The sequence below is a fragment of the Anopheles gambiae genome, chromosome 2 (genome assembly GCF_943734735.2).
Source record: "Anopheles gambiae chromosome 2, idAnoGambNW_F1_1, whole genome shotgun sequence".
NCBI lineage: Eukaryota > Metazoa > Arthropoda > Insecta > Diptera > Culicidae > Anopheles > Anopheles gambiae.
The window spans coordinates 29506446-29529374 of record NC_064601.1 but is presented as its reverse complement, the minus strand read 5'-3'; the positions used below and the strand labels follow the sequence as shown (position 1 = coordinate 29529374).

Below are 22929 nucleotides of genomic sequence, written 5' to 3'. Positions count from 1 at the left end.
CCTTCTTTCTTTCTTTTTCACGCCAAATATGCGAATATCATTCTAGTACGCCCACCCTAATTGCGTGCCCGGTGCGTTCAATAACCCGCAACCCGATCGCAGGTAACGGGTTCTTCTGTGTCCCGGTGGGAAAGTGCGGCCTTTCGTTCTCATGCGTAACGGTCGTATAAAGCTGTATTTTTTTTTTTTTGTTTTGGCGCTGGCGCTTTTCTCCCGAGCTTAGTGGCACAAGCACAGTGCCCCTGTGCGCCAGCATTCGGCTAGCAAGGGCAGATGGAAAACGGAACGAAACGAAGTAAAAATAATTTCGTTCTTATAAATATTAATTTCCGCAAAAACCCAGTTACTCGGCTCGTTGCCAATGGAGCGGTCAATTTTTGGACACCTCGATGAAATTGCTCAGAAGAGAACCGGTGTGTGGAGTTGGTGGAAGATAGGGCAGTAAAACCACCTAAAAAAAGATTAAACTCTTCAGCCTGTCGGTGGTTGGGTTAATGATGGTTGAAACACGGTTGCGGCAATGTCGTGTGCCGGAGGTTCGAACGCTCGCTTATTCGCTCGCGACCGGAAGTTAGTCGTCAGTACGCGTTGGTCGCCCATGCCCTGGCACGGCAGGGGAGGAAATTGTTATGTTTCGGGTTCGTTGATTCTCGCTCGATCTGGAGCACTTCAACCGCACACACACACACACCCAGCATGAGATATGCTGCCGGTGTGTCTGTGTGCGTGAATTTGGTAGGTCCTCCCCCGGCTAACGGTAATTAATCAGAAAATGTTAATGTCGAATCTGGCGATATCACAAACAACACACCGGGAGTGTGGTGTGGAGCAAGGTAGGAAAGAGTTAGACGGAAAGAGCAAAGGCGTGCGCTTTGGACAAGGAAGGGCAGGTTTAGCCTCCCTGCCTAGTCATGCAGTAATCGAAAACGAGTGGCTGGGGAGTGGCTCTCGGGGAGCATAAAACAGCATTAAAGTCGCGTCGGGGGAAAAGTTCTCTTCTCCAGCGAAGCCCGTGCTGGTGGGGGCTCGTGGATCACGTGGCATGTTTTGCCTTCGTTCGTTTATTTTTAGACCCCCATCCTATCCTCCAATGCAAACTCTCCACCCAGCGGATAGGCAGGTTTTTCCGTCTCAAAAACGAAACTTCAGTAATTGAGCTACAATATCAGCGTAAATTGCTCCGTCGTCTTATTTCCAATGTTTACCGACCATTCATTCCCGTGTTCGTTGGGAGGGAGGATAGAAACCCCCTCACTAGACACCATCGTTGCTGTCGCCATTGCTGCCGCTGCACTGCACACAGCAAAGCGGCCGAGCAGCGGCTGGATGCTTGGCTCGGGGCTAAACAGTATATCAAATATTTATGTACATTTTGCACTCCTCCATGTTTGTTTATTTTGCCGCTTGTGTGTGTGTGTATGTCAGCTGGCTCTCCCCAGTGTACGAAGAACAAACCCTCCACGAATGTCTTGTGCGGTGGCACTTTCAGGCCGCTCATGCTCGTCGTTCTCGATGGACGAAGAGAACGCCACCACCTTGAAGCGGCTTCGCTGAGGGTTCAAAGTTCACCAGCCAGTCGCGAAAGGTGTAGCATTAATTGACTAGATGTGTAGACGCCGCCGCCGTATGCTTGCGCCTATCCACACACGCAGTCCTCGGCGCGGGCTCGACTGTTGAACCTAACCTAGATCTTTAAAAACTCGTTTCTCTTGCACTGTTCCTCTTGCAGCTCGGCGTGATTGGGTGGATTTACACACTGTTTCTCTCTTTCTCTCTGCGCCCACCACACTTCACGCTGTCCTCACACACCGCCTAGCACGGGAGATGATCCGACGGCGTAAGCCGATACCACACCACCCGTGCTTCACTTGCATCGAGGTCAGAAACGGCAATTTCCATTGCGCTCTACCGCTTGCCTCGTACTAGACGCGTTTGAGGACGCACGGAAACACGAATTCTATTTGATGTCGGTCGCTGCTTTTGAGCTCCGCAATCAAACTCGAAACCCGTAAAAACCCGTTACCATATTTGCCTGCTGGTCTGATTTTGGTCGTTTTCCGTTGGCATTCTAGCTTCGCACGGTTGGTGCCTGCTGCATGGTCTCGCATGCAACAGTCCTTCGAAGGGAATTCGTTTTCGAGGTCCTATTTGGCGGAGCAATTGGATGATTGGGCGACACGGAGCAATTGAGCATAAGACTAAGCGCAACCCATTCGGTAGGAATATGTTTGCCTTGACCTGGGAGAATTTACACAATAACGCAGCAACAGCAGCAGCTCCACTTTCTTTTGATTCGTCCTACTTCAAGGGATTGGTTTGTTGTTGCTGGTTGTTTTCCATTGAAGCCTGCGATACATGCTTATTTGATATTAATTTGCATTCCACTCATTTCCGTTGATCGGTGTGGTCCAATTTACACCCTACTGTTAATTATTTCAAGAGAAACGAGTGCTAATACAGCTCATTCGCTTCCATGGTATAATTAACTATAGCATTGCTATGTGAAGTATGGCATAATACGAAACCTGCATTTCCAAATAACTGATACTTGATACTGAAGACCTGATAGATTAATAATACTGCTTATCATAGTAGTGGCTGTAGAACTGTTCCGGAGAAATGAGATTATGAACGTAACTCTAAATCAGCTACAGTCCTTTTCCTATTGCATTATGTTATTGTCAAACATTACCAAAGTCTTGGTTATATTCAAAGGTCAACACAGTTGGAGTATCATAAGCTCTTATAAGCATGTCTTGCGACATACATACGAAATACGGGTAGCGTCCCCAACTATTTAAACATCTCTACAATGCCTGTTATCGCCATACAAAGATATAAGCAATGGTCGTACGATATGAAGGTAAATGTTTAAATGTGTAGCTCGTACGCTAACCTCACCAAAGTCCCCATAATCTTATCTTGTTTGTTGCATTCTTACATCAGCTCCGAGATATGCACTCTTTACAACGGTATCTTTCTTCCGATTGCTGGTAAATTCACGTTCGTTGCACCTCCAATGAATCACACTGTGGTATTTACGTTTCATATCCTGTTGCTTAATGGGGACCATTTTTATGGGCTGTTCATTCTACAAAGTAGTTTGTGAAATCAAGGCCCATTTGATAATTGCCCAAGGAAGAATGTCATGCTGAAGTTTGCTCGTACTAGTATGAATCGTATGCAAGCGTGTTTTTCTCCACCGGTCGCTAGCGTACGCTCAAGTGCATCCAATCGACAGAAAGGGAAGGAACGTGTTCGAGGTAACATCTGGTTCAAACTTTACAGACGTCCCGGGCTGTGTGTGCACTCGAAAACTCTTCTTGGAGTATTACGGGAAGCGTCCGTTCCAGTCGCCATCACGACAGGTTAGACCTCCAGCTGTCTCGATGCTCCAATAAACAAAACCAACCGTTCTGGACGTCTGGCCGGCACGGACCAACGGAATAGTCTGGTCCGGTATATGCGGTTTTCCAGCAAAGGAGAAGCAATCGAACTGGAGTGTTGGTCCGGCGTAGGCAACGGAGGGCCAAGGGCCAGTTGAGTGCATTTAGAGCCATTCCGTGGGCGTCAAACACGCGTGGGCTGGTTTGTGTTGCTCGTGAAGAGAAAGTTTATTGAACTGCGAATGCAGACACCGAAACAAATCAACAGTGGTTTCGAGTACGATTGAAATGGGGGAAGCCAGTTCCATGCCAGTCGTGGATGAAAATATGTTTGAAGGGTCTGTACGTATTGGTTTCATGGAGATAATCGTTGATGAAGAGGAAGAGCCTGGAGCAGAGCAAACTCTAGAATGAGGAAGTATTTTAATCCGATCTCTGAGACCGTCTGTTCTCAGTGGAAGTCGAAGAGATAGTTTTGAACGTGAATATACAATATGAGACTAAGACAATCTTCAAACTGTAAAAATGCTTTAATTATCACTGACCAATACAATCGAATTCCAAACAAAAATTAACAAATCCAAGCAAATAACACTCGAAGATAAGAACTTTGAAGTGTTCCTACTGAGAGGGTTCGATAGTGCTTGAAACAATCTCGTCTCGAAGGTTGTCGAAAGGTATCTTTGGGTGTGGCAGAACGATCTTCTAATTGTTTACACACACACACTCACACACACTCTCGCTCATCTCCCGCAGTGTAATCGGTCCGAAATGCACTTAAAGGAAATTGTCTTGCTGCATTACAACTGTCAAGGGACTCGTACCGAAGCGTTGGTCTCCTGCCGAAGCCGCAGGGTGTTGTGTACTCTTATACGCTGAGCATTTGTTCGCTTTTTTTTCAACCGTGAAACGTAACACAGACAAAGCGTTGTTAGGTTTTGCACGCTGCATCGCAATTACAGCATCACTTCCTACGTCATTCCACAATGTGTTGCCCCTACCCAAAGTCCTTGGCTTTTTGCTCGGAGATAGGGTGGTGGCAGAGACAACCAGCGACAGGGATAGATGGAAGGATAGAACCGCTTACCGTTTCCAAAAATCTCTTAAACGAGCCCCTGATCGGTTGCCTTGAAAGTGTGATTTAACCTAGTTTCCTGGTCCCTAGCTACCAGCCCAGGGTGTGCTGACTGGGAATATCCTTGTTTACGTCACTGCCTGTGCGCTGATGACGTCAACGGGACGGACCTGGTTCACCAGGAAGCAGAACGTCGACCCATCGTTCGTTCCCGTTTCGTGTTCGCTTCCGCTCTCTTTCATACTTGTTCTTTCTCTCTCACACATACATACAACATTGGAGCATCGAACACGTCCACGGCAACCACAAAACTCTGCCACACAACTGGCGTTGTGCGATGCTTTCGTTTTGTCGTGCATCGCGATGAAGTGCAGTTGTCAGTATCGTCTGTTTCTACCAAACATTCCATACCCTGCTTTTCACACTGCAACGCAAACGCTCGCTGCAACGATTGCAACGAGGAACCGGCTTCAAACAAAGCGTGATTGCACATAAATTAGAAGAAATTGAGTTAGTGCGTTCAGTCGTCAACATGGTCAACCGCTGTTGTTTACCACTGCCGCACCCGTCCTGCCAGTCGTCCCCCAGTAGTCAGATGTCACCGTGAGCTGGCTGGGCGCTTATGTCGCCCACTCGCCGCACTCCCATCCCAGCGCGAAGCCGGCCTCGCTCGGGTCCAGCGTTAAACGAAATTTATGATTTTATTCGATTTGCTGGAAGATCCAATTCACTAGATATACCATACCAACGCGAGAGCCGCCCGCTCACGCTGCTTCACGTTTGAGCGCTTGATTCGGGAAATGGGCAACAACAGGCGTGTAGGGCAGCAAATCGACGGCCATGTTTTTAGGGCACAGCCGGAGCTGTAACTGTTGGAAGACGTTAAAGTGTGTGCCCTTGTGCTTGAGTGTAAGCTCACCCGAGATTATCGCTCTCTGCAGAGCTCTGGTGTTGGGACCGTGCAGCTAACGATAAAGCATTATTTTATTTATCTTCGGTGCGTACGGGTTATGAACCTACCAGAGGAGGGTTCTTTTAGTGTTTTTTTTGCTCCAGCGCTTGATGGGCAACGGCGAGTAGAGTGTAGTTTGTTTTGGTTTGGGGTATGATTTATTTACGCCACGGTTAAATAAAGAAATGTGTCACTCTTCATAAATCTGCGGGCAAACCCTTTTTCCACTTTAGATGGCGGTGACGTAGCCATCGACTGATCCGTCGAATTATGTATATAGTGAGGGGGTTTGCTGTGCTGTGAGTCACGCAATGTTACACTGTTTGTGGCAAGCAGATGTTGAAAACTTGGCCTGCAAGTATTTGGCAGGCAAATAGTTTTGAAATTATCTAACAAATATCGAACAAAAACGCAAATGCAACATTAATTCCATTTACATCTAACGCACTTGTAGAAACACAAACACATAACTCAATGTTAGAGCTGGCGGGCCACCAGCGCGATATTGTTTCGAACATCAAATCGTTCTCATCTTCATCTTTTTTTTTCCACCGGAAACCGTACATCATCCGTTTGAGCGCTAGAAGGAACGAAACGGCTGCATGTAAATTCTCGGTTCCCTGCCATGGCGCGAGGGTCTCTTTTCTCGCCGGTAAACCCAAACCAAAAAGAGTATGGCACATGGACCATGCATGCACACGGGTGCAAAGCTTTCGGGTGCTCTTGTTGCCCATCTCCCGCTGGACTGGTGTGTGCTCTCCGTCTGGTGTGCAGCTAAGCATTAAACCGTTCGCAGTCGTGCAGCAGCATGCTGCAGGCAGGCAGAGACATAATTTTCGTCCCATTTCCCATTCCATCCCATCGCGCTTGGGAGGCGTTGGCCGTTGCGATGGGCGACGCGTAGGCAAAAAGGGCGCTCAACTACAGCTGCGTGGAACGGTGAAACGCGCGAGGCTCTGGATCTGGTAAAATGTGACTGTAAATCTCGGCCAGCAAAGCAAAACATTGACATTTCGAAGCCAGAAAACGTGTATGTGTGTGTCTCTCTCTGGTTGTGTTTGTGTGTATGTTGTGTGGCCCTGTTATGTAGAGAGCGCGAGAGACGGAGAGCATGGACAAGCTGCGAGCATACTACATACATACATGCATCCATGTGGTGGTGTAGAGAGGAACCGGTTGCGTCGAAGCGTCAAACGCGTAAGCAGCATAAAAACCGGCAGCATAAATATTCATAAATTCCATTTCCTCTCTCAATGATGTATCTCTGGTATGCACACTCCGGGGAGGAGACACTGCGCGCAGCGTGTGTCTTTGCTGGTGGGGTTTGTATGAAGGCATGAGCAAACGAAATTGTCAAATCGACCGCCGATTGGGACGCCGCGTGTGGGGGCAAAAAAGTAAGAGTGAACAGACACACACACACAAAAGGCTGAGAGCCAGTACCAATGCAAAGGTATTTTTCCCTCCGTCTGGTGGTAATGCTGAGCCAAGAGTGTGTCGAGAAAGACAATTTTTTTACTTTTTACTTGCTTTTTTGACTCAAAGTCACATACAGATATATCTAATCGTCACCTCCCGTAGCTGGTTGCGTTCTTCTGTATTTGCTGCCACACTGGCGGTGAGACCACTAGACCTCCATCATCGTGGAGAGCACGGTTGTACGTGTTTGTTTGCATGGTTAGTTATGTAGAGCTGTTTTTTTCCTCTTCCTCTTCATTCCTGCTCAATTTGTCACAAATCTGTCGAGGTGTCTGGGCTTCCGGTGCGATAAAAATGTGTATGTGTTTACTTTTTTGCTGAAGCATAGTATATTCAATTTTGTAGAATGTTAAATGGCAATTCACAGCACATACTCTCGATTGGGCGAATTATATTATTGATACAAATAAAACGAACCATGAACGATGGTTTTGCAAAGATATAAGACAAAAAAGAGATAAAATTAAGAATATTGGTCCCAAAAAGTCACATACGACCGCTAACCATATTTCACTTTATGACCTGACCGCGCTTCACTCACCTTTTGCTTCGTTGGTGCTAAATTTTACAGCTCCCCTCTGCATCGGTATGTGTGTGCGTGTGTGTGCGAGCGTGATTGCGAGAATGATGGATGATCAAGACGTGATGGAAAGGGAAAGGGACCCCTACGGGTCATAATTCGTCGACAACATAATTGCAGTCGTAGGTCAAACAGGTCCCAGTTGTAAAATAAAGATGTCAATATGAAACCTCACTCTATATACAGCGAGAAGTAGTGTTGAGCACCACCACTCTACTCTAGCTACTATTAACTCATATCTGTAGAAAAAGAGTTTCATCGCTCTACAAATACAATGAATAAAACAAGCAATGCTTATGGATCGCTTTTTTGTCCTTTTCATTTTCTCCTTTAGGTAAGGCCTAAAAATCGCATGACGAAGGAGTAATTGAAGAACAGTGCCCGATTTGCATGGAACCGCGGCCATACCGCGATGGTGTACCATTTTACAATCCATCATTATGCTAGACATAAACCACTTCTGCCAAAACAGTCTCGGTAACAAGACTGGTGCTATGATTTATGATTTGTTGAAACATGAGCCGAACTCAATAACGGCAATCTTAAACAAGGCTCCTCGCAGACGAAGCACTATCGAAGGGCAATCTTTATAAAGCTGTGAGATTGAGGTGTAGTCAAACCTGTTGAGAGACTAACGTGTGCGCACGGCCAAGGGGTCGATATTCGCCAGTGCGGAAGTTGACTTTTTACCTTGGGAAGAAACGTTTTTATCCTATATCGTTATCCAGCAACTATATTCTCTGTGTGGCTTTTATCTGTGGTAATCATTGACCAAATAAAGAGAAATGTTTTACCCAACCGCTAAAGAAGCGTGATAAACAAATTTCATGGTATTGGTATTGGAGGATCACGTAAAGCAATACCCTCCAGAATGGACTGGAATTCGGTTAAACAGCATGTTTGCGTGGCGATAAGATTGAAAAATCAAACAACCAGCTGTATTTGCAAAGCAGACGAAGCAGACAGCAATACCACCTTGCATTTCGTTTACAGTTTCAAATAGGGTGAACGTTTTGAAACGTATAACGAATGAGCTCATAGTAAACTTTCTTTAGTTCTGGTTTTATATTCCTTTTCTCAGCTCAATAAACATTGCAAAGAACACTCAGCATTAAAAATGAATACCGATAATTCATATCGATAATATCTCGTGCCGCACGCGGCAGTCTGTTTTAATGGACAGTTTAAAAATAAAACGCGAGCAACAACTGATTGGAAACAAGTTCCCTGCGCTGGGAATGGGCCAGCAACAGTCGTTTGTTGCTAAAACACCCTTTAACATATTTCGCCCCCGATCACAACAAAAAGAAGCAAAAATAAAATGCGAAGCGAGACAGAAGAGAAGCAACAAAAAAAACATCCAAAAACGATTATCAAAGTGTGTCCCCCGTAAGCTGTTAACGACCTTCCATATGCCGTACTGGCACCGTCCGTCCTTCGGCGTTTAATGTTGCTCCGTTCGCAGCGGCCGACACTCCCTTCCCATCGCGGTAGTGTCGCTTTATCGATCATACTCGAGAACGATACCATTTCGCGATATCGACATTGTTTGTCATCATCGTCATCACCAGCACCATTAGCCCTAACGCCAACGACATCAACAAGTAGTAAATCAAGCTCACTTTCTCGCCAGCGCGAATCGCTCACTCGGATTCGTTGCGTTTCTGACCAAGTTTGTTTCACGACCTTGAAGCAAGTTTGTCAACTTCATTCGGCTGCCCTGTGCCCTCCTTTTTTCTCCTTAACCCTCCCGCCATTTATGGCTCTGGTCACCAGAATCTGGGCGGAGACAACGGCCGGAATATGATATCGATGTAGCAAAGTGTCTCTGTTTCAAGACGCGCTGACGCTCCTTACCGAGACACCCCTTGTTGGCTTGTGTTTTTTAGCTTCTCCAGCGAATCAACATACAACAGATATTGGTGTGCTGTCGCGTGGTCAAATTGCACCGACCAACGGTGTGACTGCTGGCGAGAGGAGAGGCAGAAAGCGCCACAGACTCACTTGACTGGAATGTGGAATTAAATCCGCTGGCTCAGTTTGTACGGTTGTTGCTGTTGTATTGTCGTGAAACCCATTTTCAGGTTAGCCTACTGCTTCCGTTTCCTGCTTCAACCGTTGCGGACTTTCTGCAATTGATATTCCATCGACGGCGGGATCCTGCCGCGTGGGGTATCCTACTCAATTCCAACCGCTCAAACACTGCTACACGCTTGTTGGGTGCTTGAGGAGGGTGTTTCTTCGATTTATGAATTCTTCCCATGTCCTCTTACAGATCAGTAAATTGATAAGTTTGTCGCGTGATGCCTGTTGTCTTACAGCGTACATCGGTAACAGTATCCCTTCTCTAATCGGGCATGTGTTGCGAGAGGCCGCCCGAGTTGACAACCACCCTGGGTGGTGGTACGATTCTGCGAACTCTCAAGTAAGCATTTGAAAGGGTAATGCATTCCAGCGGAGCCCGTTCGTTCCATCTTTCTCCATGCGATGTTCGCTCTGTTGTTGAGATCAAGACATCAAGTGTTGAACGATAATAAGACGGACTCGGAGGCCGTACTGCTTTTGGAATTGAATTACCTTTATTTAAATACTTCACATTGGCCGATCGTAAATGGTTCGGGTTTAAAGCAACTGATGATTCAATTAAATATGGGTTCCATGTGCACGGTTGCAGCTGAATTATAATTGGCCGGAAGTTAACCTTCCTCGTAAGGAAATCAATTGATTTTAATAAACTCTACGACCCAAAAGAGAACTACGACATTAGCGACTGGGCGAAAGTGAGCAACAAGGAACTGTGTTATCCAACTGCGTAGCGACAAAGGCCTTGTTATTCTTGGCGACAAGAAAGTGCTTGCTGTAATGAAATATTGGGATTTACATCCGGAAGCCGAAAAACATGGCTTTCTTTATAGCAAATACAATCTTTACAAGTGATCTGAATCGATTGTCTTGCTTCCTGGGTATGAGTCAATGGGCGTTTTGTTCAAACTTCACGATCTGTTTCAAGATATTATGTCCCCTGGCTGGCGTACAATCTAAAATGATTACTTCGAAAAGTCTTAGAGGTCTTTCTAATCATATTACTTTACTATCAGTTAAGTACTTCAATTCTCAATGGAATACAAAAAGGTCACGTCGTCCTCTTACGATATTGCTGAATCGAAGATAATACATTCTCAAAATGCGTACAGCATCATGCGATACTAGCAGAGTAACATTTAACGATAAATGGAATTCAGGAAATAATACACCTTCTTGCTGCTCCTGCTGCTGCGTCCACTACCAGTTGGAAAGATTTGTCTCGAAACGAACGTACATGGGACAGCACAAAAAAAGGAAATCAGATCGACAATCAGACGAATGGCACGAAATGAAACTGTACTCATGGAAATGTCAGCAATATTCCCAGCGACTGTGTGCTGGTAATGAACGGTTCAAGTGAATCGCTCGTTGAAAACTCATTTCCGTGCCAGAGTACACTTTGTAACGGGTTTTCATGTAGTTCTTGTTGTAATACTGCCATTTGGCTTCAACATTTAAAAGTAATCATCCACTCACTTTACCTGTTTTTTTTTATCAGCCCTAATAAAGGGGGAAATAGATTTGCCACTAGAAATAGTATTCAATTTAAATTATCGAAGAAGAGATATCGGGTATCGGGATTGCAATATCTATTTTATTTGTTTTGTTACTTTCACCTAACAGCTCGAGAACAAATTGCCAAAGATTTACCTCCTCACGGGAGATTGTGCAGACTGATTTCCCTTTTTTCTTTGCACTGTTCGGGATAGGCGCTTGCTGTAGAACGTCTTGGATGTGATAAATTGTAGCAAGTCTTAGCGAAGGTCAAAGTTCTCGGAGGGAGCTCTCCAGGTTCAACAGTACACTTCATGCTCGTTTCTGAGTGAAATCCAATCTAGAAGAAAATTGAATTACATAAGCAGCGGCGGAAAGTTGTGTAGAAGTGCGGCAGTGGGGGAAACGGTGCCAACTGGACGCATGAACGCTGGCACAGGACTTTCTTTCCGGGATGGTGATTGATCAATGGCTTTTAAATAAAGGTAATGGAAGATTGAGACACACTCGGGCTGGGAGTTTGAATGCCGAGAGAGTATGAATAGATTGATTAATCACGTTACGCGTGTGCTGGATATTGTAGCAATGGATGAATGTTCTGGGAAATAGTTCCAGAGCCCGAAAATGGCACCAAAGTTTAAGTGGCTTTTGCCGGAATAGGCCATGATGTATGGCCAAAATGTACACTGACACTGGTACAATAATCCTTAATGCTAATAATGGTTACTAATGCTAATGCTACCAAAAATGTGTTAGAATTTACATTGTTTTCAAAGCTAGGATTGAGTATCTAAAAAAACACGAAAACCACAACGAAAATGACCGATGCAATTGTGGTTCTGTCAAAAGGTGATTCTATCCAATGCCAATGTTCAGCTCTGCACCGTAATTGATACTATCATAGCACAAGCTCCGATCGACCGGCGAGCCTCACGCAGCACTTGTCCGACAGAAACATGTTTCCCGTCTGTGTGAAGTGCCGTTCTTGGTGGCGATGAATCTAATTTCATATTTCCATCATTTTCAAGCGCGAACGAAAACCCCGACCCGACATGAGTGTGTGGCAAGCATAGCTCTGTACGCCCTGTACACGATTCAATGGGGTTTGAATGATATCCACCATATGAGTTATTGCTGTTTGGCTTCATCAAGTATTTACGCGAGTTCAACAACGAGCTGATAAACATAGTTTTTAATGGATGGATGGATGTGTTTTTTGATTCGACTCCTTCCAAATCACGCCGAAGTTGTTGTGAGCAGCTATTTTTGTAGCGAAAAAAAAACCCTCAGCGCTCCATCAGCAGCAGTAGTAGTGTGTGGTTTGTTTGCAATTGACGGGGGGTGGTAATATTTGGTACGGCTAATGATTTTGTGCACAGCTTGAACGACCTGTCAACACACATCGAGGGGTATAGCAGCATGGTGATGGGTTATGATTTCATAGCAGGGGAGAACATTGTGTTCAATCACAGACGTGGAAAGCTATCACGAGAGTGGGCGTGCATTGCATTTATTTTGTAACCTTTTGCATAGGTTGGAACTGAACAAAATCATTGCGTTTCATACGAGACATAGAACAACAAAATGCTCAGTCGCTTTTTCGTTGATTACGAGAACTACTAGTAATTATAAAAAGGGCTATCGTCATTTGGAAACGCAATTTGTTTCCCCTTTCTTTCTTTCTTTATATTATTTGCTATTCATTCTATTTCTACGAGAATTAACGCCCACCACAAGAAAAATATGACCGTACTCAAAACCGATGACGTATTTGGGCACGACACAGCGAGATGTGTAAACGACGGTGCAAAAATAACACAACTGTTGTTCTGTAGTAGTGGGCAACAAAAATAAAACCCGGAAAATTGTAATTTGAAACCATTTTCCCACCTTCCCTTCGTGCTCCCTACGGCACAATGCGATACGCTTATCTTCGTTCGAGGTGTGCCTGCGTTTGAATTGGTTGCCTTGACATTGATTGGACGATTTTGTCACGGCTAGCTGATAAAAATATTTCCCGCAACAAGACCAGGATTGCAGAGGGAAAAGAAAAAGAAAACATAATTCAAGAACCGCGTGGGAGTTTGAAATTTGTCAAACCTTCAATTGAAGTCAATTTGCATACCCTTAAAAAGAGGATGTATGTTGAGAGAGTAAAACCGTCTTCCATCTGACGCGGTGTGACTGACGTTGTACTCCTGTCGTTTCTGGTTTCAAGGTGAAGTTTGAATCATGCACATAAAAAGCATTCCCTGATGGGCTGAATCACCGTCTTTTTGCTCACAAGACAAAGGAATTGGCATAAGGGGATGATTCATTGCACGCATCTGATGGCGCATCTGCGAGATCTGACGACGCATCTGCGTAGTGGTCGAGGAGCTGGGAAAGGGAAAGTGTAAATACATTGGAGAAGTACATGTATCATGTGTCGCATTCCAAATCATATTTTATCAATGTGCCATTAGTTCTCACATGTCTTTATATATATATATATATATATATATATATATATATATATATGATTACTATGTTATTTATACATTTAAATTTACTATATCTCAATCATTCCGACCATGTTTCCTGTACAATCCTCATAAGTAGGACCTTCAACAGTTTTTATCATTACAATAACGCGAAAAACAAATATTAAAAAAAAGCTTTTTCAGTGTAGCAAAGCTTTGCTATGCTAACTTTTGATCACTCGGCTTCTTTCCACGCAAAGAGGGAAAAGCCAATTAACGGGAGAAATTCCCTTTTTCCCCATTCATGGTACGGTGCATGAAAGTACTGCCGCGTCTCTATTGCAATCGTCCAAGCATCCCTACCAGGAATCCCTCGCAGTCGAGTGCAACAAACCCATTCAAATGTGGCACTACTGCCCTTTACCCTCACCTACTGTCATCCGGATGGGCGTGATGCAACGGGAACTTCCGACCCGAGGGGGCCAGAAAAAATAGACACTCTGCTATAAATAAACTACAACTCTCTGTCTGATCCGTGTTTTGGTGTCTGGAAGAGCTCCGGTGGAGTGCCGCATCTCCACAACACTCAACTCAACTCGGCTTCTTTTGCAATTCCCTTTTTTTTGCAATTCTCTCCTAACTATTGTCAATGTTAACAACGGCAGTGGAATACATAACCCCCGTATGCGAATGGTGTACAATGTCCTGACACAACGTGCTGCGGGAATGTAACGGCGGAAGCGGATTGTGATAACAGGACATCACTAAACTTGCCAACTGGAAGCATTTTTTTCATGCCCTCTCTCTTTACCATTGTTCTCCGGCTGCAATCGACAGGAAGCGTATTTAATTCGCTTTCCTACCTTCCAATACCCTGTTTTCCCATCATCTTCAATGCATTGGTGGACTTGGGCTCGTTTATGATTCGTTCAATGCTGTATGCCGCATCATAGCGGTGCCTGCGCCTTGTTTCCCCGTAACTTCCTGCATTGCATTCAGTCCCCCCCCCCTCCCCCAACCCTTTGAGTACTGCAAGCCGCGACTCGCTTGTCGCTTTTTCTACTCCAGTGTCTCTTATTTGTCTGAATATAGGATTTCCGACATGGGAAGAATCGATCCTACTGTGTATAGCGCACACTGTCTCCCAGGAACATATATCCACATGTCCACCAATGCCTTCCAGGCGTTTTTTATGTATCCATACTGTATGGAAGTAATATTGTCTGCAAGGATGCTGGAATTAATTATGTGCGCTATCACAAACCCGCTGTATGACATCTTGCCATTGTGTGTGTGTGTGTGGCTCTCGATTCTACATATTAAATCTAGCCGTTCTTGTTCAATGAATTTGTACCATATGTGTGGGGCGTCGGAAGGGAATAGATAGACGAGAAGAACCACACCAGAAACAGAAACAGTAGGAATAGGCTCGCCGTCGTCTAACGAATCGATGGAGGCAGCATTATGCTATAATTACATTCAACCCTAACGAACGATTCATTATTATTCTTGGGTTTAATAATTAATTTTCTTCACCGACCGGCACCCACCACAGCACCTTTCCTTTCTCTCTTTGGTGTGCTAGACGTGATTTCCGCCCATATCTCAATGGGACACGGAACGTTTCCGGAATGCGATGCAATTAGCTTTTTTATTATCCCTCATGATGGGCAGTTTGGCTGGGTCGTGTTCTGATCGCACTCTGCCACCAATAAAAATGGCTTCCTTCGTTCCCGCTTGCCCGGCTTGCATAAAGGTATTTGGCCGTGCGCCATGGATTGAAATGAGCTGAAGAATTTCAGCCCTTCCCTGCCGCATCAGGCGCTTTCCCATCTCTTGCAGTTTGTTGTGGCCTAAACCGACCTATCGTCGGACTTTCAGTGGTGGGATAAGCTTTAGCTGATTAGGTCATCGAAAACTAAATGGAAGCCCCATACGTGAGCGTCGTGTGTCCGCGGGCCATCCTTCGCAAAAACCTCTCGCCGAGGGGCCAACAGGTTATTGAGCAGTGTGTGTGTAGCATTTTGGGTTCATTTCTTACCTACCGTGACTGCATTAGACATTGTGTGTGTATCTGGGAGAAATTTGCAAGCTTCCAACTTGATTCTTCATTTGCTTGTGCACTGGAAGTGAAGCACAATTTGTATGTTCCAAACATTGTCATCCGGAACAGGGCCTAAATTTCACGTATTGCAGGTGGTTTATAACAGCCATTTGTGGCCCATTTCCAGCTCTCAGCTGTGACATTCTTGCGTGGTCGCGCTTTGTAAAGCAATGCGAGCGCTCGATTTGCGACCGTTTGTCGCCACCATTCAAGCAGTAGGGGAAAAAACGTCCGTCCAGCAAAGTATGAGAAAAATGTGTGCATAAATTAAGGCATAACATTCATCGCGTGCAGGAGCATTAGTTTAAAGCATAATTAAACCACCAACCTGCTCCTTCCCATCTAACGGTAAAATGTTTGACCAAATCTAGCAAGGTGCAATAGGGTGAGAGAGAGAGAGAGGAAAAGGAACAGAACAGGGTGTCTTTGGGCCAAATCCGCAAACCGTTGCCCTGCAAGCGGTAGTTGGAAAGTTCAATTAAGGAAACTAAGGATTAAGTTTCGCCCTTCGTCATCGTGCTCCGGTGTCGTTTCGTGAGTTCCGGTATGTCTTGCCTTTCAAAGGTTGTGCAGGTAGCGCTTCGGGGCGGGACGGTAGGTGTTTTCATTTACGGGGGCATATTCGGGTCACCACCGATACGGTGCAGAGAATGGTGCGCGACTACACATTGCTTCCCCCCCCCAGCAAAACTACTACCCCCAAAAACAGAAGTTTTGGGCTTCTTGGAAGCTCTACTTAGACGCATGCGAAAGCGCTCGCAGGCATTAACACGGGAAATTCGGGCAAACCACTCCTCTACCTTGCCACCACCGGCAAATGATGAAAGTTTTATGGTTTCTGCTCATCATCAGGAATCGACAAACTTCGGCTTCCGGGCGAAGTATTTTTATGTTTTACTGCCATTAAAAACAACCATTCTGGCCGTTCGGTCGGGCAATAGCGCGCTGCGCTTCTGTTTGATCCAAACCAAAATGTCTCGCAAGACACCACACACAGGAGTGTAGAAAGTATGCACAGCGGGTTTTCTTCTTATTTTAATGGCTTCAATAATTCAGCAGGAAAGATTAGGTAGCCGGTGCGCCTGCTCGCTGTATGCTCAAGTCGAGCGTTCTTGCAGTAATAGACATCCGGTGCGCGATGAATCGGGGCTTTAATGTGCACACTCACACACACACACACACACACGTACGTACGTGTACGGTAACAACACAAAATCCGCCAATTGGACTCGCGGTCCCATTCATACAACTTCCGGTGTGTAATGGCATCGGAAGGAACCCGCGCGCACAGAAGAAGGAGGAGAACCATTACCAGCTGGGCCCGCAGAGCAAATAACGTATGCCGCGAAAATGACACGAAAATAAACCACCATTGTGCTGGAGGAGGAGAGTCGGCTGCGGGACCCATTCTAGGGTAGCACCGTGGAACCCTCCATGCCATTTGCCCAGCAGCGCATAGGAGGCATATGAATAATTTGTCCTGATTTGTCCTCGTCATATTCATGCATAAGGTGTGTCCCACGTCGGTTCTTCGGTTGTGAGCGGGTGGTGGTGCTGTTGCAATTGGATGAAACTGTGTCTGAGGGTTCACTTAAGCGTCTTTTGCCCGGGCTTTGCTTTGCTGCACTTGAAGGAACTGCTGCTGGTCTTATGAGCCCACCCCGTATCGGTGGTGTGTGCTGTACACTCTCCGCTTCCTTACAGACGAATTACAGACACCGCTTTCGATTGCTTTTTTTGCCACGTACCAAGCAGAAGAGGAGCGAGCCGGAGTGGGAACAGTACCCGGAACAGTCCGATGTGTTTCGCCTTGCGGCAGCTGCCGTCGGTACTACTCGACGAGCCACGCTGGAGCGGAACGTTCTTCCCGGTACCCGGGGGCCTCCTGCAAAACTTCCCCCGTCGAGCATGGTCCGTCTTGCCTGTTGTGTTGTTGCAGAAAAAGGGGAAGGTCGGTACGGTACGGCAGACTACGGTGGGGAAATGTAATTTTGCATAGTTTATTGCTCGTTAGCATGCTCAACCATGCTGGGGACTGCGGGAAGGGCGAACGTGGTTTGATTTCGCCCGTGGGGTTGAATCACTTACACGCTCGATGGACCTGTTTCATTGAAAAGCGTTAAAGAAAAATGACACTTGCAAATAAATATCTGATGTGGGGCTGGTTGTGAAGGGCTTTCACGCGCCGCACAATGGCCGTGGCCCAACAAATCAAATCACCCACTCAAATGGATCATAATTTCACCGCTGCTTCTTCTTCTTATTCTTTTCCTTTTACAGAGCCTTGGCATACTGGCGTCCATACCGGCCGCGCTGCTGATCATTTCGCTCGTGTTTCTGCTGCTGTATCTGCTGACGCGCTGCTGCGATCGGAAGCCGCGCAAGCCGAAGTCGCACGGCTGCCAAAAGTGCACGCTGATCTTTTTCGCCATCATCTGCTGTGCGGCGATCGGTCTCGGCCTGTACGGCAACGACGATCTGCACAATGGGGTGCTGCAGATCTTCGGCTCGGGCCGCAAGATCGAGCAGCTGATACTGAACGTGCGGAATCAGGTAAGTGCGGAATGTCTGAGAGGAAGGGTTTCTTGTTGTTGTTATTTGTTAGATCGATGCCTTGCATTCGACTTGAAATGCATGCTTGGTTCGAGAGACACCATCAGCGTAGTTGAAATATGTCTTCATGTAGTAGAGATAGGATTTAGTTTATTTGAAAAGATTCCGCGGACATATAAACGGGTTTCGCGCGGTGTCTTGTACTTTTGCAAGCTCCAAGAAACAAGATTTGGCTGCTTGATATACTACCATTCATTTCTGTCGATCTTTGCCATGGACAGGGGGATTGTGGTTAAATTGTGCGAGATTTGTCTCTAGAGAGACAGAGACGGAGCGAGCGAGAGATCTGTTCCTTTACGTTTAACATTAATCATGGTGCGGTTGCAAATGCGGTTACGGCATACTTTTCGTACCCCGTTTCATCCCGCTTTTTCGCTTCGTTACAGTCCCCCAGCTTATTTTTCTCTTTGGAAACTTAGACTAATGTATCTATTTATCCGAGTATAGACAGCAGTTACCACATCGCAATGTGACCGCGATGCGATCAAGCATTGTGGACACACTATTTAAAGTACCTTTAGGCAATGCATTGTTGTCCATTAGCATAAGGCAAGAAGTCCGAAATCTTAGAATAGCAACAATTCGTTCAAATTATTTATTACTAATATGTTACTCGTAAAAGTGGTTTTGTGATACATCTTAATTCCACTGATCTGAATTAATTGACATGATCATCTAATGCTCGTTCGAGTTGGAATGTTGAACTTTACATGATCCTCTATCGACTTGTTGGCGACAGAGCGATGCGTTTACGGCAACCCTTTTGACTATCCCTTAACCGGTTCCACGTTGTGGTCAAACATGTCAAACACACTTAGCATCTCTATTCAGATGTTTTTTCTTCTTCAATTCCTGGTGATCTAAACAAGTAAGAGAACATCAGCATCCGGGAATTATTTGCTCACCACTTAATCGTACCCACTTAAAACCGATCACCGTCGACGCAGTACCCCTCTGTCTTTGCGTCGCCCGCAGCAAGTAAGGCGACAAAGGGCGTGTTGACCATTGTGTCATTGCATGGTACCAGCATGCCGTTAAACGAAGCCCTTTCCCTTGTCTGTCGGTCAACAGTTGACCAACTGGATTCTTCCCGCGCGGTGGCTATACTAATGAAATTAACACTTTTCCCCACACGTTTACTTTCACAGACGGAAATGGTAAAGCATAACCTTAAGTCGAAGGTGGTCCTGTCGGAACTGGAGCAAATCTTCGAGCAGCCGCCCCATCGGCCGAATGTGACTGCCCTCTACATGCTGCACGACACGGTTAAGATGGCCAAGGACAACACAACCTTCGCAATCAACGCACTGGAAACGATCGTCTATCTTACGCGCCCTGCGTATACGGACATTACGCTGAAAAGCTTGCTGGATGTAAGTATATCAATACACTTTTGAATGCCTAATTTAGAACAGCCGGCTTCATACTGTAAAACTTGATTTATTTAGAATAACTCTTGGTAATATTTCAAATTTAAAACTGTGTTAAACTCGTCCAATTATTGGCCAGCTATTTTTCTCTCCGTCAATATGCCCACTATGTGCAGGAGTGAAATGCAAAGAGCGGCAAAACCCCTAGGAGCAACTTTTCTTGGATTGCAATATTACTGGAGCCTTTTCAGTCCACAACATTTCCCGAATCGCATGCTATATTATACCACTCGAATGTAGCCGCACTTAAGCCGAGAAGTGCTTAGCAAATGCAATGGTAGAGCGTCGGTGCCAATGCATCATTCCCGATATCATCACTCTGTCGATTTGGGGTGCATCATACTTACGTTTTCGGTTTGTTCATCCGGTTGACCTAGTTTCTGATAGAGCAGCGGCAGCGGTAATAGCGGTGAAGGTGTTACGAAAATGAAAAATGTAGTGGCGTAGATCGTCCTGGATAGCGAAGTGTCGTCAGCGGTGGTAATCTTCAGAGTTATTAAAATGTTGTACTATTTGCACAGAACGCGTATCGTGCTTTTGTATTTTGTCCATATAGAACATTTTAATGTCATTGCAATTGTACCGAGCAGTATTGATGTATGGGTTCATTGTATAGTAGTTATTAACATTTTAATATTTCTCAAAATTTTCATTTCTACATTTTGGCTCTACTGTGTGTGCGTTTGTAAAGCTCCCAGTATGTCCTTCTCGTTCTCGAGCTGTGTGGCCTCATAACTTCCACCGATGTTATACACGGGATGCAGAAACAAAAGCTCTCCCAGAAGATGAAAAATTCACGCTTCAACGCCGCCAGTGTTCCGGTGTTGCCAGGCCTTCGCCGCCGAAAGGCAGCTAAGAAGTGATTCCATTCTATGCGGAAGTTTTTCATCCTGGCAAAATGGCGTTTACGATTGCATAAAACAGTTTTGATGGAACGGGTGGGTTTTCATTTAGGTTTATCTGTGCATTTGGTTTATTCTGCAGCTCTCAGTAGTTGTGCAGTTGAGTCTTTCGGTTGAAGATTAGAGTTTGAAGACATTTTTTATTTTCAAATTGTGTGGCACACCGCTCACGAACGGTAGAAGGAAAATATTATTGAATTTTCTAAAAATCACCATCCTGTCAATTGACCATAACGTAGCGTAATCGAAAAAAGGGCACACCACTGGACGACGGAAGCTGATGGTTAGCAAATACATTATGTCGCCTATTTTGCCTATCATACTCTCTCAGCACCGTTGGCGTTCGATTTTCCACTTCCGGGGTTTGCTCGCAAATATAGAACAGAAATGAACGCGAGATGCTGTGGATGTTCTGTTGGAAGTTTTTTTTTTTTTAATTTATGTTTTCTATTTCTCCATAAAGTGTTAACACTTTTCACACTTTGTGCAGTGATTCCAATGTTAAAAGGCTTTTCGGCAATCTATCTCAAACTATTTACTATTGCCTACGGGTTGCTACCGTTTGAATCCGTAGTCGATGTTGTTTCGCTATCCACACTCTACCCCATTGTTGTTGAGTGGTGATAATTTAATGAAAACACAAAAAGAACTGCCGGACTGCGGAAGTTGAGAACGACTCCAGTGCGAATGCATGAAAAGTTGTTTCCCCTCGCCCAGAACTTCCCAACTGCTTTACAGGTGAAGCGGAGAAACTTTCCTAATTAATAATTAAAATAGTTTTCCTGAGTGTGTTTGCTTCAGCTTCCGTTCCCGGACAGTTGGGACCCTTGTTGGGGCATCCGCCGTTTACCCCTCACTACCGGGCCACCACCGTGTGCTTCTTTCTTTGGGGTGGTGTTCAGAATTTTGATGAAACTTTGCTAAACTGCCGCAAGCAGCAGTTTATTGATTATTTTTTCTCTCTCTGTTACCTATTCCTTCGGCGATCTCTTTCATTTTACAAACTTTTATTTCCATTTTTTCATTGTTTTCATTTTTCAATTTGTTTCATTTTTTTGAATTTGTTGAATATTTCATTATAATATTATTTAACTATGCGACTTAACCTCAAGGATTCAAGCGCTATATACATATAACCACATGAGAACTATAATCGTAGCACATTTAGTATACAGCATCATTGAATTTTCTCTTTCCTTTTCCACAGACCTACGAGTTTTACGAGGAGCTACGGTGGCCCATCACGCTCGGCTTTCTGACTTTCCTGTTACTGCTGTGCATCATCCTGATGATTGGAGCGACGCGGAGCTCCCGCTGCGCCCTGATCTTCTTCAGCGTCTGCGGACTACTGGCCGTCACCGTGTGCTGGCTGCTGTCCGGCATCTACTTGGCTAGTGCTGTCGCGCTTGGCGACTTCTGCATGAAACCGAACGACTTTATATGCAGCCATGTAAGCTATGGAATCGATAAAACATTACCAGCACAGTATTACTTCTTCCCTTCCCGCTTCAGTGTACTAGAGAACGTATAAAGTTCACATAAAAGTCGGAAAAGCAAGATAGAGACACGGAACTACATGTGATTCCCATGAGATGTACATGCAGGGCCCGCGTTTGCACTCACTGCAAAAGTATCGTGGCATTTTACGTTGTCCGCTTTTGTTTTTGGCACTCTAAAAATATAACCAATGTTCGCTTGGTTATGGCCACTCCTTAAGCATCTTGGCATCCACTTTGAAGAACAACGAGATGAGCGGATAGAGTGACTGAAATGAAAACACGTATAATGGAATGAAATGTTATTCCACTGTCATCCCTCCACTGAATTGAGCATTTTATAATTTTAAAACTCTTCAAAAGTCCTTTCGTGGAAAACCTGGAGCTCTTGTGCTTTGGTACAAATGTGTGCGTCGTCGAGAAAATTCCGTGGCATCGCACTAGAAACATTGCGGATGCAAAACATAGAACCACACGTCAAGCTACCAAACATGATGAAGAGAAGCTCTCGGCCGTTCATTCAACTCGGCTTCTTCCCTTGTCTAATGATTATTTTTTTCTCTCTTTGTACTGCAGTCATGCTCTGGATGCACACGCACGTATGTGTATGTGCTTCTATAAAAACCTCATCGTCTCGTATCCTGGTGGTTGCGAGGAGGATTTCAAGGCTCTCGCCATTGCTACATGGTGCACTGTGTAAGAGAATGTGCTGTGCCTGGTCGAATGGAAGAAAAGCGGGTGTGTAGAGTAATTATCCAGTGGTGTTCCTAGCGCCTCTCTGCTAGAACCTTCACTATCCGCCACCTTATCTAGGAGACCATACAACCATGGCCGTCATTCAATTGCTTGGTTTTATTTTATGATTTTGTAA

At 45.2% G+C, this 22929-nt stretch overlaps 1 pseudogene; it reads left to right on the top strand.

The window, feature by feature from the left end:
- LOC1273038 (protein tweety) overlaps window positions 1–22929 on the top strand; it is a 45780-nt pseudogene that overhangs the window by 11876 nt on the left and 10975 nt on the right.